Below are 21521 nucleotides of genomic sequence, written 5' to 3'. Positions count from 1 at the left end.
TTGAGCTCCTGACAACTGAAGTATATGGGAGATGCTCAATGCTTTGTGAAGCTTGCTGGTCACAGGTGTTAGGACCCCATAAAGCTTAGCCCACTTCAATAGTGATCTATTAGAACATCTACTTTTATGCTACGTATACTTACACAGCTGTACTTTTCATATTGTTTATGCAATCAATGTCTGAGTCTCACTGTGATAAAATTTCTTGTAACACATCTGCAATAAGACTAGCTGCTGCAGAAATGTTAGTTCTTGAAACCTTTGTCAGTCTTGTCGGCATTGGTACTACTCACATGCAAAAAGCTGTCATTGAAGAATTCGAATGAAAACAATGAAAATGCAACTTCTTGGCATATAAACAGTAAAAAGCAGCAATACAATAAAAGCAATTAAAGGAGGGTACTCCCTTTAAGCACTAGACGGGAGTAGAAAAAGTATGTTTTTTTCTTCTAGCTTTGATGAAATCTTGCATTGGGGAAGGGCTTTGGATACCTTAATGCACATGCATACACTGAAAATCTTAATTAACACCAAAATGTCATACTGGTAGATCAGTCCAGATATGGGCAACATCCTAGATTCTGCTCTTTTGCATTGTGTTCCACTCATCCCATCAGGCACTTCACATTAGGGAAGTTATGGTCCAAGTGTAGCACATTTGCCATTTTGTTGTCCCCCCTTAATCAGCTTCTTCAAATATTTTCTTAGAGTCTTTCTTCTGACCTCTACAGTTGCACCTACTTGAGTGTCATCTCTGAAAAGGATGATCCTTTTCTTACTTTACTTACATATGCCTTAAACAAACACAATGAAGTTTAAATAATCCAGTTCAACACCTTACATTTTTTCCCAGTCCACAGACTTTACAGTTTTCCTAATTGCTGCCTTAATGAGCCTAAGTCAAAGTCCTTGGTGAAGTCAAAGTAAACCTTGTCTGCTGATAAGCTCCCTGTATTGTTGTGTTGTAAGTAAACCTTGTATGCTGATAAGCTCCCTGTCTAATTATGCTGTAAGCCACTCATAAAACTGGATCATGTACAAATGACAGCTTCTTCAGCTCCTGAAACAATGATGTTTGATGTAATGGAGATTGTTGCTTTCTAGAGAAGTGGCTAGCCTTTCACCAAGAGTTATCTCAAACCTTTTATGTGCAAATGCTGTTCTAAAGCATGTGCAATTTATTGAATTTCTACAGCTCCCCTGTACAATGCTTGAAGTGCCTTTCCTGACTCAGTATTTTACACTTTGGAATCCATTTTCTGCTCACTCCATTCTGCCTTCCCTCCCGCACAGCATGATACCTCCTTCCTTTTCTTCATGAGGACCAAGAGGAAGAATGTATTCATTCATTATCTCATTTTTTCTTGTCTTTTGTGATGAACTTCTCATCCTTACTCATTCTGGTTAGATTTTTGTCTCATTTTTTCAGTTTTGCAATACATGTAAAAAGCCTTTGTTCACCTTCTTGACTTATCTTTTGATGTGAATCTTTACAGTACCTCACCCTCTTTGGTGCTTTTGTGCTTCTCTCTCTATATGTGCCTCATATACCTTCCCTCACCTTCACTTTCACTCCTGTATTGCATTGTCCTTTACCCTTATGACTGTCCTTACATTACTGTGCAGTCACATCCATCTTTTTCTCTTATTACCTTTGTGCCTCTTCCTTACACTTTTGTCCTTAGCCTGAAGGCTGCATCCCTGCCTTTCCCAAAACCTGTTCAATCTGGTTGCGTTTTGACTAACTCTTCTTTGACATCCTTCAGCTCAGCATAACCCACTTCAGTAAAATCTACCACCTTTGTCTTAGTAGTTTACCCTTGTCATCACTATAAACAACACAATTATGATACCACCACTGCTTAGACCATCTCTGATCTTTCCATTGTGCTTATGACTAAATACAGAATTTTATATTTTCTGGTAAAGTTCTGCTCCATCTGATTGACTCCTTTATGGTCCATCACAATCAGTTCCTATTTTCTGTCAGCTTGGAACTCAGAATATCCCAGTCTGGTCCTTGCAGCTTTAGATCCATGAATGTAGAGGTTCTCCAGTTTGATTCTCAGGGGGGCCTTCTGTGTGGGGAGTTTGCATGTTCTGTCATGTCGTGTGGGTTTCTGGTTTCCCTCACATTCTAAAGACATGCTTCTGGAGCATTTCTCCCCGGGCCTCCGCTGAAAACAGGATCTGTGGAACCTAGTCAGACTTTCCCGGTCAACAAATGTTAAATTAAAATTAAATTAAATGTAACTTTCTTTATCTTATTCCATTCCTTTAATCTTTCCTGATACACTCATCTTCTTTCCTTTTCTTATCATGATGTGTCTGGGGAGGTCAATACACAACCACTTCCTCTACCTTAGCTACTTGGTTGCTTACCCTAGGTAGAGAGCTTGACTGATTTTATTTATTTATTTAACATTTGTTTACCAGGAAAGTCCAACTTAGAATAAAGACAATTTTCAGTGGAGGACCAGGGAGAAACGCTCCAGATGCATGTCTTTGAAACATGGGAGGAAACTGGAGCACCCAGTGGAAACCCACGCGAATGCAGGGAGGACATGCAGACTCCACACAGAAGGCACTCCAGCTGAGAATTGAACCAGAGAACCTCTTGCTGTGAGGCAACAATACTACTGCTGCATCACTGCACCATTGCAGTGATAACTTGCCTTTTCTGGAGGTTGTGTTCCTCCCCATCTCTTACGATCATATGATGGTTTCCCTTATGAAGATTGCTTCCCCACTACCATTGACAGCTCTCAACTGCTCTTGATTTTGCCTCATAGTTTTGCGCTACCCTCATAAATGTTTTGATGGCTGAATAAATCACTGAAGATTACTGCTAGTCAGTAATGTCAGATATTAGAATTTTGTACTTTTTTATTCTTTAGAAAATGCTTTTTGAAGCAAAACATGCTGATATTTTAACTTGAATCAGAGTAAAAAAAAAGGTCTGCTTTGGGTTATTTTCCCCCCACTTTTTTTGGTTTTGCCATTGATTCTTGAGCAAGGAAATTGAGAGCTATACCTATATCCATACCATCTCTGTGTTGATAAACTTATGCCCAGAAGCACTACTATTTACCACTTTCTTTTGTTGCTGTTCTATATTTAAATGATACCATGAATTGTTACCTCCTGCATTTTTGGCTGCAAGTCCTACACCTTCCTATATAGACTCTTATATTGCATAGTAGTACAGTGCTTTCAGTAATTTTTGTTTCAGCAAGAAATCTGGACAAAGCCATAAATAATAGGGGGGGAGGTCAAAGGCAAAAAATAGGGACAATGTTTAAATATTTCTCTTACAAACTTAGAAACTAAATAGAATGATAGGTTTTGCATTAGCATGAATTTTCTGAAGGGTATGGAATCTGAAACTCAAATGTCTGTTAATGATTTGCCAATGATTTGCTGCAAAACTACAATTATATGAAAAGTGGACCAAAATATGAGACAAAATTCTGGACATTCTGTGAAAATCTGTATAGTTGAGAGTTATGGCTGTATGTCCATTTTAGTTGTCTTCTGACTGAGTACCTATCACCTCTTCTTTTTTTTCTATAACACCTTGCCCCCGTCCATGCCAGTTTTAAAGCACAATTGATAATCTGTAAGTTTTCATCTCAGTTCAGATTATAGGCATTCTTTGGACTGTCCCTGGTGCAGAGCTAGCCCCTCTGCCAGGTCCTATTCTTTTCTCTTACCATAATGATCACCTTCTCTTGACCAGTGCTGCAGCCAGTCATTATACCCTTTTCCCGTCTCCTTCACTGGTTTGCTGGATGATGGTAGATGTAACATTTTTGAGAATGTAACATCTAACGTCCTGTTCTGGAATCTTTTTGGCACATTGTTTGTCCTGCTTCATCGACATTTGCTATCTCCACTGACAGGATGTTGGCCTACTTGTAGCAAAAAGTGCCTCCATTCCTCCTCTGTTGGTGGCCACCTTGGTTACCTCCTTCCATATCTAAATTCCCCTGAGTCCTGTTTTACTTTAACCTGTAATGTCTGGCTTACCATGAATCTTTTGAAATGTGCATGCTTCCTCATTTTTGTTTTCCTTACCCTTGTTCATCCAACCATACTATTTTCTAGAATTCTTTCTGCCATCTTTGATATATCTTGCCCTTTAGTTTCTTCAGCTTTTTTTTCTAATAGCCTATGTGTATTACCAACAATCACCATTCTGTATTAGACAGCAGATCATTTATAGGTTCATAGGGTCATAGCTAAGTACTAGGCTAGCTGCCCTTGTAGGCCATTTCAAGCCTTGCCAATTTCCCCTATTTGCGCACAAAATAACCTTTTCAATTTGGTTATAGACTGGCCTTACCCATCCCATGGTCGATAATTATATATTACCCCTAATGAGAATAATTGGGATCATACCATAGATAATTTGAGGGGAACCATTCATAAGATAAAGCTTTTAGGAGCTGTCTCTGTCCATTAGTAGTACTGGGGGAGTCTTGGGTTAAATGTTCTGTTTTCCATCCATAGATCTGAGATGTGCTTGAAAATGGACAAGAATAAAGTTTGTTTTACTTGAATAAGGAGTCTGTTCCACAGCAGCAGTATCCTCTATGAAATATACCTGTCCCTCCAAACTGTTATGTCAATGTTGCAGAAGAGATTTACATCCATAGATTGAGTATTTCTAATGGCATTTGACTTACTGATATGCAGTAGATCCATCATTGGGGGATGCCTTATATGCCAAACACAGGTCATCTCTTAGCAGTCTGTGGGACATGTGGTTTAGGCCTTGTATCCTTTTAAGGTAACTCTGTGGGCATTCCAGTTGTTGCATGTGTCTGGACAGATACATGCCAAAGGGGGCATTGTATTTAATGATTGGCCTAATAAGGGCTGAGTAAAGGGGAACAATGACATCTCTAGGTCTGGACACAGTCCTTTTTTTATACACTGCACAATAGAGAAAGATTTTCTTACAACAATAGACGCATGTTGGTCAAATGTTACATCACTGTCCTGGTAAGTTCCAAAATCCCAAATAACTGTGTAACTGTGTCAGCTCTTAGGAGTGTATTGTCAATGTGGTAGTTCCCTAGAGTACATGACTTCTCAAAGGATGCAGTAATACATTTTTTTGGCATTTAGTTTCAGTACTTAATTTTGGCACCTGTTATTTATTGGGATGAACCTTCCTGCAGGATGGTTAAGTCATTTGGGGATTAAATGACTGCTCTTATTTTTCAGTCATCTGCAAACTTAGTGAGACAGAGCCCTTTGGTATTGGCTTTTACCTCAGAAAAGTAGATTCCAAACTGGAGAGGTCCCAGCACAGAACCCTGAAGGACTGCATTGGTGACTGATCTCTTTTTTAGGTAACTTGTACTGTTTTGATTATCTGTATCCTATCTGTGAGCCAGTTGTTGACTCAGCAGGTAACATGCAGTTATATTCCTGGTTTAGTTAGCTCTTTTACTATAGTAGGAAATTCTGTCAAAAGCTTTGCTGAGGTCAAGGTATGTTGGGTGTACCATTTTTCCTTTATCCATTGCTTTGGTGACCTTTTAAAAGAAATCACCAGGATAAGCAAACATGGCCTGTCCATGATAAATCTGAACAAAAAAGGGTCCAGTGTTTGGAGGTTAACTATGTCTTGACTGATTAATTCCATGATATATTTTCCAAGGCTTCTCATATGAGGCAAATGTAATGTTTATATCATAATAAATGGCAAATATAATGAAATGCACATATCATCATGTGCCTACACAGACAGTACCAAGATACATGCTTACTTCTTTAATGTAATCTCTCGTATATGAATTGTACTTCATGAACCAATTTAGTCTTGGAACTTACCATATAGTGTAGTGTTGGTAAGATAAAGGAAATGGAATATGCACTAGCTAGAAGTTCTGGAAATGTATACACCAGTATGTACTCTGAAATACTCCCAGGCATTGTCATCCTGTTCTTTTATTTATTTAATTTTTTTGTTTTATTAGTTTTATTATCAACTCTGCAATGTTATCAAGACAGAAGTAACAAAATGAGCTTTCAGTGAAGTATCTGGCACTGCACAGTATGTCATATCAGATTTATTCAGAAGTGTAGTACAGACAGTTATTTAATATATTCCTCTTATCACATTCACATACACACACACACACACACACACACACACACACACACACACACACACACATACGTGTGTGTGTCTATATGTATGTATAGGCTATTTTGTCAAAAGAATTCTGTACACTAATATCTTTGACTGACAGTTTTTTTATACAGATAGATGATCCTGTGCAAAGCCTACCTTGGCATTGCAGACTCAAGTATCTTCCCTTTTCTCCCATTTTGTAGTGATCTCTGATTATTTATATTCTGTAGATATTGCAGGGTCACAGCTTAGTGCATGGGTGGGGTTGTAGGGTGCTGTGCAACACCAGATGAAACTATCACACCGTGCTTCAGTTAACATTTCTGTAAACCCATTCTTCAAGGATTTATTGTTTGACAAAGCAAACATTAGTAAAACTGATTTCTATGAAGCAACATAATACCAAAACACACAGATATAGAATCATATGATAGTATAACATAAAATAATATAAGCCCACCATGAATTCTATCTCTGCCAAAGCTGCAGTTATGAAAAACAAGAAAGAATATACTTTCTAAATTCAGCATTTATCTGGCTTTCCTAATGCATAAATAAGTTTCTCTCTAGTCTTTTGATCAGACCCAGCAAGATGCATTGCATGCCAACACACAGGTTATGCAAAGGCACAATGTTCCAGCTAGAAATATTCTTGCATTTGGTATATAAAGCAGTCATAATTGCTATGCTTGCTATAAAAAAGGTGGGTAATTTACTTGTTTACAGCAACAGACCTATTCCTTCTTACAGTTGCTAAGTGATTTTTATGATCCTGTTAGCTTCTCTCTTGAGGTCATTCACATCAATTGATGACCTCTCAAAGGAATAACTATGCTACTCTGAACAGTAAAGTAGCCATTAGCTCTAGTATTGTGCATTGCTACTAATCAGCTGATTGCTTTGCTCATGACCTTTATTGTATTCTGCAATATTGACTTGATTCCCTTAACTGAATGTATGCGCACAGCATGTTCTGAAAGTATTTTGAAGATGTGAGACCAGTATCCATAAGTGTATTTGGAGGCATTTCTTATTTGATAATGTTTTTAGGTTCAGTGACATGTCTGTCAGTAAAACTAAGAGGTTAAGAGTTATGAGTTGGTAGTACAGTTCATTGTGTAGTCCTCCAGGTCTGAGTGAGTCCTTCTCCACATGCAAACTGCGAGAATCTGAGCAAGTTGTGCATCTACAGTGTCACTGGGTTGCTCTGTGGAAAGACACCTGCACGCAGTGGAATGACCTGGTAAATAAATAAGTAAATAAATAAATGTACTAGTAAAGGCATATGAAAAGCAACACTTTTATTAAACTGACCACCGTTACAAGTTAATGACACTATGCCAGTGTTATTATCATTCTCGAATTATTACCTTACAGTTATTTGTGTTTTTGTATTGCTCTCATTGGCCTTCAGTGATATAGCTTATATTTTTGAATGATCAGTGACAGCAGTGATGAGGACTGGCTGTCTAGTGATGAGGACTGGCTGTCTAGAATGGAATTGCTCTTCCTCCTAACTGCAGAAAATGTAAAGGAGAAAATCTGTCATAGAAAACCCATGCAGACATGTGGAGAGCATACAAACTCCCCAATCAGCAAGACTGGAGGTCAGAAATGAACCCATGTTCCTAAAGCTATGACTAAAGAGATCTTAACCACTGAACCATAGCGCTGCTTAAAAATGCATCTGGATAATGCCTGGGTAGCAGCTGCATGTTCTGCAAATGTCACTGTGGGCTTCCTCCAGACTCACTGATTTCCTCTCAAATCTCAAAACTATGCAGTTTTCTCCATGTAGCTACTCTTCTGAAAACATTGTCCCTTCATTTGTATTGTGGAACATCTCTCCCCTGGAAATGAGCCTTTGGTTCAGTGAGAGTGGCCTAGACATTACTTATAATACATAAACTCTTACTTCTCAATATGACATGTCATTTTAGCTAGATGCTTGATAACAATTATGTACTCAGGCTGTAATATGTAAGTTTTTACAGAACACCCAAAAAGACTGAAAGAAAAATATGATTTATTGAGAGTATTCCAAAAATGCATTAATTAATAAACAAAATAATTGCAGCAATGGTCTGGATATGAACACTAAAAATAGATTAAAAGCAAAAAAGTCATTAGGAAAAACAACAGAAGACCACAAAATTAGGTCATATAATTGGAGAAATCATAAAAAGTAAATATAATGCATGCACCCCACAGGCCTACCATGAGAAAACAACAAATTGCCAAGTCTGGGTCCAGTAGAACAAATTGACTTAATCAGCAATTTGTTAAAACAGGAACAATTGCAGTATGATAAAATGAATTTGAGAATGGAAGGGAATTTCCATGTATGCCCACACCCTCTTAACTTAAATATATGAAGCCCAAACACAAATGTAGAAAAGGGAAAACTCTTGTCTCCTGGAAAAACCCTTTGCAATTCTGACAGTTAAGGCAATTTGAGAATGTAAATTGCAAGTGCTCAAAATGAAAAAGAAAAAGAAAATGTAGCTCAACAAGTAAAACACTGAATTCTGAAACCCATTGTTACACGACAAAGCATTTTGTTTCAGTGAGAGCTTTTCCTCCCCAAGCCCTTGTACTTTATACACATCCTCTAACCATAAAATCCAAAGTTTGGTGTAGCTTAAAGAATGGGGAACACACATGTGCCCTGTAACCTCAGACTTGAAGTGGACTTCCCACACATTCAAAATTACAGTCTCAGTCTCAGACACTGGAGCAACACAGATATGGTCCTCACAATTACAATGACACTCCAATACATTTCATTGAGTTTGTTCCATTAATCTCGGATTTGACAGTTTGTCAATCAACTGATTATCAGACCCACAACCCTCCATGTTTAAGTCTACTCCACAAGAAAAATTAAATGTGATGTTGTGATTCCCATGTAAAAAATCATGCAGAAATATAATAAAAGAAACAATCCCTTATACAAGTAAGTAGTAATTCAGAAGTCTTTGTACACTAGCTGATGGATCCAGAGTATTTGCCTCAGTAAGGATCAAACCTACTTAAGTGATGTTCAGGTGAGCCTTCTCTCTCTCTCTTTATAAAATCCATATTAATCTGATTGATAATAATAATAATAATATATATGTCATACTACAAATGAACTCTACTGCTGCATATTTAATATTCAGCAAGAACCAACCCCCCAAAGGATTTTATTAACATGTATCAGTGTTACTGAGGCAGCATGTCTAGAGACCAAGACCAATGTGTAATGTCTTCATTCTGCTGATTGCTGGGGGGCAAAAGCAAGATGCTGGTATTACTCAGTGATATTTTACACTGTTCAGTATAACTGCCAACTAAGAGAAATGCAGCCATCTCTAGGTAAAGTCTTCCTGCTGTCTTTTAAAGTATGCCGAAGAGAGTCTGTGAATAATGCTGAAAAGGCAATAATGGTTTCATGGAGACATCAGAGGCTTGTCACAAAGTCAAAAGCCCTTTTTAAATATTTCATAATTAACTACCAGATATACATTGTATTTAAGATAAAATGTAAATTTAAAATATACAGTATCAGTAGATTATTTCAAGCTGAAAAAGGAAGGGCAACAGCACACATCTTTTTCAACTGTTGCCTCCCCATCATAAAATAACTATGTTTAAGAAAAGAAGAGATATCCCAAGTCAAGTTATGCACATATCTGTGCTGTAGACACTAATTTAACTAGCTATAAATGTTTTAGTCTCTATAGCTTGTTTTGTTTTTTAGAGATATGCAAAAAACATTGGGACAGATTCATTAACAGGCACAAAATAGTGCGCTATTTATTATTCATTAAGCAGCTCTACACATGTAGAGACAGCAAACAAAGGGAAATGGCAGAACATGCTAATGACAGCATAACTAACCATGTTCCATGCTAATTAACCAATTCAATATAACAAAGATATTAAGGAAGCTATAAAGCAATTGTATAAACTCATTGCAGCCATTTGTCCTGTACACCAAAATTCTTTGGAATACAGGCACAATTACACTTAGAAAAAAAAACATATTAGGTATTGCTGCTGGTATTATTATGCCGTGTGTGCAACAGGCTTTAAAACTGGGTGCTGCTGCTGCTGCCAGACCTCAGGAAAGAAGAAGAATAAGGTTATTACGACCCCATTTGACTCATCATGGACTGCATGACACAGAAATTGTTGACAGATAAAGGGTGGACGTGGAATCACTAGAGTAAATATGCAAACCACTGCTGCCCACACCTCAGGTGCCAGGGAAATCATGGAGAACCCATCCCAGTGGAAACAAAAGTACATGTAGCATTATGTATACTAGCTACTGGAACTTTCCAGAGACCCACAGAGGATATAGTTGGGGTATCACTGACATCAGCCTCTAGAATATTACATCAGTTTTTAAATGCAATGCTACAACATGCAAGGGATTACATATGTTTCCCGCACATCACACAGGAGAGACCAAGAGCCATGCAGACACTCTATGCATTAGCAAAGTTCCCTGAAGTGTTGGGGACCATAGATTGGATACACATAGAAATAAAAGTCCCACCCGGAGAATAGGGAAAGAGGTACATCAACAGAAAAGGTTTCCATTCTGTCAGCTGTCCAGTTGTCTGTAATGCCCGAGGGATCATCCACAATGTCTGTGCAGGTAAACCAGGTAGTTTCCATGACTCACACATATGGCACTCTTGTGAACTGTACATCAGGTTTGCTAGGATGACATTTTTTAAGGGCATCTAGTGGGTTATGCAGGTTATGCACTTGAGCCCTGGCTCATGACACCCATGAGAAACCCACACAACCCCAATAAGCAGGGATACACTGAGGCTCATGCTTAAACTAGGAATATCATAGGACAGGTGTTTGGATTGTTTAAATCAAGATTCTGGTGTCTAGACACATCAGTAGTGCACTGTAGTACAGCCCATTAACCTTTTCTGAAATAATAACAGTATGTTCATAGGTTCATAGGTTCATAGGGTAGTACTAAGCTAACTGCTCTTGCGAGCCATTTTAAGCCTAGCCAATTATCCCTTGTGAGACTCAAACCCTGTACCTTGTGTTTGTAAGGCAAACACCTTAACCATTAGGCCACCCTCCCAACCACACAATGCAGTTCTCAGGAAACAGCTTCAACAAAGACATCAAGGGTAGAACCACAGTGTCCAGGGCCACAGGCAGGGGCAGCAGCAGCAGCAGAAGCAGCAGCAGTAAATGTACATGATGAGTCTGAGGGAGAACTGCCAACTGCAGATGGTGGTGGCACACAGAGGTGTGCACAGTATGCCATGGCTCTAGCTAAGAGGCAAAGGATGGCTTACAGAATCACTACCTAGGTCAAAGTCTGGGATTCCATATATATATATATATATATATATATATATATATATATATATATATATATATATATATATATATATATATATATATATATATATATATATATATATATATACATATGAAAATGATGCTTGTTAAACTCCACAAATTTTACTTAACCATGTAATAACTGTGTTCTGATAGCATCAGATGGGGACAACCCACAAGGACAATATTGTTACCTGACAAGATAAATGTGGAACCTGTAATGAAAACAAATGATGACTAAGCACTCTCATATGGAAATATGTACATGCCCTGAAGCAGAGCATTTGTGAGAGGTATAAATTTATGTCAGTAATACCTTGTATGTCAGATTTTTAGAAATATACACACTTATTATCACCAGACTGTGCACCAAGCATTTCAATCGACTACTATCAGAAAAACATTGAATATGTCAATTATAGTCTCATTTGCATAAATATACCATAGAGCAAGACTGAAGTACCTCCTACTTCCACTACATTACTTACAATCAATACTAATTGAAATACAATGAGGTTCAACAGTTCTATAAGCAGTCATTCACAAATGAGTAGGAATGAAAAATCAAAAACTTTTCATCTGCAATACTCATTGACAGATACTAGCTTGTGAGTATGCAATCCACTGTGTTTGTCAGACATAAATGCAATCCTAAGTCACAAAGATTTGTGCAAAAGACAAGGCACAGTCATCACCATCATTTGCACAGGGTGTGGGGTAGAAAGGCAAGGCTGACACCAAAGAAGTGAGTGTGTGTAAGAAACACATGTATCTATCAGAGCATACTGTATTCAGGGCCAATAACAACAGATGTATAACACTCAACACTACTGTTTAGAAACCTTGCATGTGTGTGTGGCGATATGGACAAGTGATTTTTCTTTCAATAGTGTAAAGGAAATATATGGACAAAGAGGACGTTCAGTAAGTTAAGGGTTAAGTAGGAGACAGAGCAGCAAGAAGATAGACATGCTAGATAGAATGAAATAGAGAAGTAAAAATGCATTGCATTGAGCAGGAGGAGAATATGGAAGGAAAATTATTTATGGTTGGGGGAGAGTAGGTGAAGTAGTAAAACAGAATAAGATAGTTACATATGAAACTAATGTTTCTGGTAGCCATTAAGGGTGAAGAATGTATGGTGGAAGCTAATAGATAAGAAAATTGTAAGTTAGCCAGGCTAGAACATGGGCAGAGCCAGTTGTTAGGTGATTTTTAAGTGTTTTTTTTTTTTAAAGAGAAGGGTTAACTGTAGTTATAATAGGTTGAGGGATTGTGTTCCAGATTTTCATAATAATGTATGAGTAAAGAGAGTCCTCAACCCTATTGCTGGATTTGGTTATTTGTTAGAGGAACAAAAGACTTGATTATTAGTACAGGGATTGGAGTAGATTTTGGAGGGCAGGGGATTTTTTTCTGGTTGGTGTATCAGCCTTTGGGCAGTAATGAGATGGGTAAAGGTTAAGTAGTAGGGTAATTCTAACCAGTTGAGTTGTTGTAGAGCCAATAAGTGGTGGGATCTATGTGGGGAATTTTTAGCAAATTTGGCTATTTTGTTGCAGTATGCTTCTAGTTTTGCTAAATCTGTTGTTTTTCCATTGGGTAAAAATAGGGCAGCATATAGGAGAGCAGACAGTAGATGGGTTCTAGCAATTGCCTGTCTAGTAGTGCTGGTGAGAAATTATATGGTTCTGAATAGTGTTCCTAGTTTAATATGTGTCTTTTTGATAGTTTGAGACAAATGCTTGTTGCATTTCCTATTATTGTCAATTAGAACATCTAGCAGTTTTGTTTGGGTGACTGTAGTTATTATGGTGTCATTAGAGGAACAGATATGAAATGAAGAAGGGGAATCTATAGATTTATTGAGTCAAAAGAGCATAAGTTTAATTTTGCTTGGGTTAAGAATCAATTATGAGTTTGAGAGCCAAGATTCCACAGCAGAGAAAGACTGTTGTGTCTTATCTTTAAGTTGTTACAGGGTGAGCACAGTGCAAATAAATGTAGATTCGTCTGCATACTGACCAACACAGGCAAGATGGGTTGCAGTGTGCAGTTTATTGATAAAAATACTGAAGCGAAGAGGTCCTAGAACTGAGTCCTCAGGAAGTCCCATGGTGACAGGTAAGAGAGAAGCGAGATCTTGTTGCCATTTAACAGCTTGTTGTCAACCAGTTAGGTAGTTTTGGAACCGTGCAAGAGAAGAGTGACCGAGTTTTAGGCCAGAGAGTTTGTGGAGGAGTTTCTGGTGGGAGATGGTGTTAAAAGCTTTGGACAGATCCAGGAAAATGGAAGATACTAGTTTACCTTAAATTCTGTATTGGCAAATAGTATTAGTAAAACACAGAAGGGCAGCAGTGGTACTATGACTGGGGTGGAAGCCATGCTATGCCTTAGCTGGGAGATTGTTAGATAAGAGGTAGTTCATGAATTGGGTGTGCATGCATTTTTCTAATATTTTGGTTGAAGAAGATATAATTGCTATAGGTCTATAACTGGAGAGTTCAGTAGAGCTTCCCTCCTTTATGAAGTGGGATGATGTATGATATTTTCCTAGAGGAGATAGAATTGCTTTAGATCTATAATTGGAGAGTTCAGTAGAGTTCTTTCCTTTATGAAGTGGGATGATGTATGATATTTTCCAAAATAATGGAATGTAGTGTTCCAAGATAGAGCGGCTGATTAGAATAGAGATAGGAGAGGAGATGACATCAGCTACTAATTTAAGATATTCTGTAGGTAAATTGTCAACTGCTAAGGTTGTAGGTTTAAGTTTGCTGAGCAATTTTTTAGGGTATTGGTTTGAATAGGGTTGAAGGAGAAGCTATCAATGGCTTCACTGGATTATTAGAAGAGTACTGGTAGTGTTTTTAGAAAGTGATAGTATAGAATTACTAAAATATGTATTAAATTGTGTTACTATACTGTCTTTATTATGTGTAGTTGATGGGGTTGGTGTAGATGGTAGACCAGGCTGGAGGAGTTTTTTTATGGCAAACCAGAATTTTTGTGGGTTTTTATGATGTTTTTGCTGAATTTCAGTATAGTAGTTTTTTTGTCTTGTTTAATCTGCAGTTTTTCTTTGTTTATAGGTAGTCAATAGTATTGTTGGCTGACTTGAGTTTTATTAGTATGCCATTGTGCCCAGGCTTTATCTCTGAGTTTAACTAGTAGTTTACTTTATTTTGTTAGCCAAGGGGCATAATTTGATTTAACTCTTTATAGTCCTGCATGATGCTAGTTGTAAGTTGCATGTAAGGAATGGAAAGAAAAGAAGGCTGATACGTATCACAGTGCAAATGAAACAAAAAAAAGAGAACAACCCCCTTTACATGAGCTGATTCAGAATGCTGACATACAAAAATGTACTGAACAGTTGGATCCCCAAACACTCTCTTCTATGTCTCTGTTACTGTGTTGTCTGACTCACACTTATTGCTGGCTCTACATGTATCAGATATGTAAGATATATATACATATAAAGATATAACAACGACACTTGCAATTTTTATGCATGTGAGTCCTGTTTAAGGTACAATGGGTCTGTTGACCACATCAGCACAAACATCAAGGATTCTGTGTGAACCCTGTGCTGAGGTATCTGGATCCCTGACAGTGGAAAGAAACTTCTCCTTTTCAGTTAGTGGTAGTTCAGTAGCAACACCTCCCATAGCCATCTGTTCCCAATCAACTGCAGCCTCCTTACAGTGGGAAGAGGTTAATATATCATTTTCCTAATCTGAAGTGGGATGATGTATGATATTTTCCAAAATAATGGAATGTAGTGTTCCAAGATAGAGCGGCTGATTAGAATGGAGATAGGAGAGGAGATGCCATCAGCTACTAATTTAAGATATTCTGTAGGTAAATTGTCAACTGCTAAGGTTGTAGGTTTAAGTTTGCTGAGCAATTTTTTGGGTATTGGTTTGAATAGGGTTGAAGGAGAAGCTATCAATGGCTTCACTGGATGATTAGAAGAGTACTGGTGGTGTTTTTAGAAAGTGATAGTATAGAATTACTAAAATATGTATTAAATTGTGTTACTATACTGTCTTTATTACGTGTAGTTGATGGGGTTGGTGTCGATGGTAGACCAGGCTGGAGGAGTTTTTTTATGGCAAACCAGAATTTTTGTGGGTTTTTATGATGTTTTTGCTGAATTTCAGTATAGTAGTTTTTTTTGTCTTGTTTAATCTGCAGTTTTTCTTTGTTTATAGGTAGTCAATAGTATTGTTAGCTGACTTGAGTTTTATTAGTATGCCATTGTGCCCAGGCTTTATCTCTGAGTTTAACTAGTAGTTTACTTTATTTTGTTAGCCAAGGGGCATAATTTGATTTAACTCTTTATAGTCCTGCATGATGCTAGTTGTAAGTTGCATGTAAGGAATGGAAGGAAAAGAAGGCTGATACGTATCACAGTCCAAATGAAACAAAAAAAAAAAAAAAAGAGAACAGCCCCCTTTACATGAGCTGATTAAGAATGCTGACATACAAAAATGTACTGAACAGTTGGATCCCCAAACACTCTCTTCTATATCTCTGTTACTGTGTTGTCTGACTCACACTTATTGCTGGCTCTACATGTATCAGATATGTAAGATATATATACATATAAAGATATAACAATGACACTTGCATTTTTTATGCATGTGAGTCCTGTTTAACATACAGTGGGTCTGTTGACCACATCAGCACAAACATCAAGGATTCTGTGTGAGCCCTGTGCTGAGGTATCTGGATCCCTGACAGTGGAAAGGAACTTCTCCTTTTCAGTTAGTGGTAGTTCAGTAGCAAGATCTCCCATAGCCATCTGTTCCCAATCAACTGCAGCCACCTTACAGTGGGAAGAGGTTAATATATAATTTTCCTAATGTTGTATCTGGAAGTAACTTCTCCCATGCTTTCTGACTGTACTGATGTTATTGATCACCTGCTGCCATTTCATCTCTTGGGCAGATTGGTCATCTCTACCTTTCATTGAGAGAAAAACTCCATGGCAGTGTAAGGCCTGGATATTGACTTTAATTTCTTCATCGGTGTATGTTGGCTTGTGTTGTACAGATTTTGTCTTGTGTAGCATCTTCCTGTATGAAATGAAACAGTAAACAGACACATAATTAAACATATAATATAAAGACAGAATTACTGTGAACTCAGTTATGTATGACTGTATGCATCCATCATGCACACAACAATCTAAAAGGTAATGCTCCCTATGACTATGCACTAGTTAGGACAGCCCCCCCCCCAAAAAAAAAAAAATAACATATTTTAAATGAAATATTAACAACATATAACAGTTATGTAATGTAGAGAACAGAGGTTGTAAATGTGTAATACATCACAGCATTAGCAATAACAATTCACAATGTAGAAGTAGAAATGTAAGACAAATATTTAAGAGCTATCTCCATTGTTGTGGAGGGCAGTCAGTTAGATATCACAAACATAACATAATTCTTTGTGCTAACACATGTAAAAATGCATGACCTTGCTACAAAGTTATACTACAGTCATCTGCAATAACTTTGGAAATCACAATAAAATACAACCTACAAAATATAACTCAGATAGCATTTTGTAGCAAACTTTTTGTAATGCAGACATAACTGATTTACCTGGGCTATGTCAAAGATAATGTATTAAATAAAAACAGTAAGATAAATAAATGATTTGGAGCATGCATTGCAATTCATTCTTAATGTTAGGCTAAAAGCATTATGTAAGAAATAGCAACATACCTTGACAATAAAGCAGTGAAGAAAGTAGATAATTCTCCAAAAGTTGCATTTATTTAGCAGTATCAAGCTCTTGGGATTCATATAGCCCCTACTATGATATGAAGATTAACTATATGATTACTTTGATATAGTGCAGAGCCAGCCCTGTTAGCACTGTGGGTATGCAAATGAGGTATTAAATCATTAACATTCCTCATCACCACAATCTGCACTAAGTGTAGGAAAGGTAAATATAGTATAAGGAGCTACATTATTACATAGGTTCATAGGTTCATAGATTAGTACTAAGCTTACTGCCCTTGCGAGCCATTTTAAGCCTAGCCAATTATCCCTTGTGAGACTCAAACCCTGCACCTTGCATTTGTAAGGCAAACACCTTAACCATTAGGCCACCCTCCCAACCCAAATAAATTCCTACTGCCAGTCTCGAACCCAGGACCTTGGTAACATTAGTCTGTATGACCTACCACTAAGCCATGACTGCCATAAAATAAACAGCCTCTACAAGGCTCAAACCCAGGGCCCTGCACACCATAGCCAGACTAATTTACCACTAAGCCATGGCAGATATACATGTACGTACCCTAGCATTGCAAAGATGAGCATTGAGAAATGTTACCTTCTAATATCTTGCAGGTGTCTATGATTAGTTTGTTGGCAGGGACAACCAATGTTTCACAGTCTCGTCTATTTGATGTACACTTACTGAGGGCATGTCAGGAAGAAGAGACTTACCAGAAAGTCTGAAAGTACATTGAGGTAGGAGAGCAACATTTCTAACATTCAAATTCTGGTTTTAATGAGCACAATTACTGCCCCTTATTAAAAATGTTTTTTCATATTCAAAGTAGCTATTAAGCATTGATACAGATAACATATGCAATAAAATGGATAGAATTTTGCTTAAGAAAGCATAAGGGGAAGAGACACCATAAATAAAGAGAGGAATGCACCTACAGAGTTTGCAGCCTTTAATATTGTGTGAGTACATGGGTATCCAAACAGTTGGCAATATCCCTTACTTACAGACATTTACTGTCAGATGAGAAAGGACAACTTCCATAACTTGCACCTGTTGCACTTTCAGTGTGACTTGATACAATATCACATTTTCCAGGCATCTAAACACTTTCTCTTCTTGAATGTATATGTCTTTGTGTGTGGAAAATATAGGAAATGCTCTTCAATCATTTTAGTTAATACCCCGGTTTGATGATTCAAATCTATACAGCTTACTGTTACAAGACAACAAAGTTAAACTTCAGCAATGTTCTTTTAAAGTATTTGTTTCAAAATGTATCTTTTTTCTTTTATCCTTTGTTTGACATTTGGCATTGAACTTCATTGACAGGCAACAGTCAGTAACAGTCAATGGCAGTTGACTGCCTGAGGTAAAATCGGACAAATTTTATTTGGACTGTCATCAATAGTGCAATTGAGATTGGCTTTGTTGCACTTTTCTCAGCAGTCTGGACAGTAATGAGTAAAGAAATTCAAGTTGCCACACACATACCTCTGTGGCATAATCTCTAAATGTATTGAGCTTAAGAAAACAGTACATGTGATGCAGGATTTGAAACAGGTTCACAAATAATTTTCCTGAGGTCATAATAAATCTTGACATTCATTTGGTGTATGAATGTGTTGTGGCGGGAAACTCAAGTAATGTCAGTACTGACTAAAAGTGGCAGACAGATATGTAATTTGAAATGATGTCCTGATATTGTCAGATATACATGATAGCACTGATGTGGCAAGGAGATGTGAGAAGGCCGAATGTGTCAGTATAATGCAGTAGTAGCTCTGCTCATTATTAGATATATACTGTAATTCATTTCATGTTCTCTCAAATGGTTATCCCCCCAAAAAATTGTGAATGCTTTTGATAAATATTGCCTACTGCATTTGTGCACTGCTTGGCAGCTCAAATTGAACTTTTACAGTTTAAGGAAAAAAATTGAAAAATTTAGTTTAGGCTGCCTTGTGTAGCACAATCCAGCCCAGAAACACTGCATGGCTGTTAATAAAGTGAAGAAAATGCACATTTCACAAGGTGTAAGTGCAGTGAGTTTAGAAAAAAGGACAGCTGATGTTTGATTAGAATATACTTAACTGATAAATTTACAGAGGGTGGTCTGACTATATATTTAATAAGATTTTGTGATACCATTACATTATTTACAAGTATCGTGAGTATTGCTAACATATGAGCTATTGTATGTCCACTTTCCCATTATTTGTCATTAATTACAGGTCTGATACTATGTTTCACAAAGTATATTTCTGATATTACAATGAGATGTGAGGATGAATGCATCACTTGAATGCACTTCTTGCTCTGGTCCTTATTATGTATACCCCTTCATTGCATTTAATTTACTGCCAGCTTTTTTCTTTATCATATATTTTTGTAATCCTTTTTCTATTTGCTCTCTGCTCAGCAGCATGCAAATATGGTTTACTACCTAAGGAAAAAATGGGAAAAAATTAGTTTAGGCTGCCTTATGAAGTGCAAATATGCCTGGTGGTGTGTCGCCATCAGCACCGTGGATAGTAATAACTGTAAATAATGCACCTAACAGATGTTCTAATCTGTGGCATAAGGTATAAGTCAAGTGAATTTAGTGAAATAAGGCACATGATGCATTGTTTAAATCCTGTTTAGAGATCACATTGCAATTATTCACAATATGCAATGCTTTTTTTCTTTAAATCTGCATTTGCATTCCACTTCCAATGCACAAACAAAGTGGACATTTAGTTTAGGCTACCTTATGTATCTCAAACATGCCTGGCAATGGTGCATTTTCCACAGAACTCTGGACAGTACTGAGTGGAGAAATTCTACCTGTCACTTACCTTTCTATGTGGCACAAGGCATAAGTACTGTCAGCTTAGAGAAACAAAACAGCTGATGCTGGATTTCAAATCCAATGAAGTAATGATGTTCAATTGGGGGGGGTGAAAAAAATGTACACACGTTTTGTACTATCATTGTGTTGCTATCTCACACTCAACTCTACTCAGTCTTGCTAACAACATGTGAGCTATTGTACGTCCCCTTTAACATTATTTAGCAGTACAGACAGTCCTGGAAATTTATTGATATGTCAAGGAGATGTGAGAAGAATAAATGCATCACTATAAAGCACTTCTTTCTCTGGTCAGTGCTATGTATAACATATGCTTGAATTAAGTTTTCATTTCAGCTTTTCTCTTTCAATTGTTTTTATTTTTTTTTTTGTTTCTCTAATGCCTTATGATTTGCTCTGTGCTTAGCAGTTTGCAAACACTGTTCATGGCTTAAGGAAAAAAGAGAAAAATGTAATCTGGTCTGCCACATGTAGCATAAACAAACCTGGTGGTATTGTGCAGCTATCAGCACTTTGGATGGTATTCAGTGAAGAAAATGCACCTGTGATGAAACTTTATCTGTGACACTAGGTGTAAATGCATTGACTTTAGATAAAGAACATGGGTGATTAATGGTTTGAATCCAGCTAAAATATACTTTTACAAAGGGTGTTAGAAACCCATTTCTCACAACATTTTGATTATGGCTGTAAAACTAATGAAAAATGCTAATGTTAAGTGTGTTTATTGCAAGCAATGTATCAGTAATGCTTGTATAAGTAAACTTTTGTATTTAGCATATATCATTAATGTTTTACATATAACCTCAAACTATGTTTACAATTTCTTAAGCATTAATATTCATTTGCATATGTATAATGAGGGCAGTACATTTGTCATGGTCATCATGATTCATCACATATCCTATGTGTTTAGGACAGTTATGTCTTGTGAAGTATATGCCCCAACCTGTCATTTAGCTGGATCAATCTGAATTATATTTACAAACAGAAATATTCCCTTTTACATAGGAATGCATTCCCAGGACTAATTAAATTCACACACATAGAGGTTTCTGTGAAGTGCAGTTCCATTCATTCTGAAATGAGTATATCTCTAATCACCAAGCTTAAAAGGTAATTCTCCTTTGGCAATGTCAATTAAAAAGGTAGGTTTCTATTTTTGCATGCTTTATCCCATGTGTTTGATTCACATTTGGTACAGCAATAGTTTAACATTGTGTAAGCTCCAACATCACAATATGTTACAATTCATCCTCTGTCTCCTTCAAAACTGCATTGACTAAAAGCCATACCATTAATCATTCCATTGTTGAGCGCTGGAACCTGTGTCAATAATTTTAGCATCACACCTAGAAAAGTTCATTCCATGTTTCACATCTTTACTGCTGT

This window comes from Protopterus annectens, chromosome 1.part1 (assembly GCF_019279795.1).
Source record: "Protopterus annectens isolate FY-2018-M chromosome 1.part1, PAN1.0, whole genome shotgun sequence".
In the NCBI taxonomy this organism is placed as follows: domain Eukaryota; kingdom Metazoa; phylum Chordata; order Ceratodontiformes; family Protopteridae; genus Protopterus; species Protopterus annectens.
The sequence above is the reverse complement of the archived record's forward strand: the minus strand, read 5'-3'. Positions refer to the sequence as shown.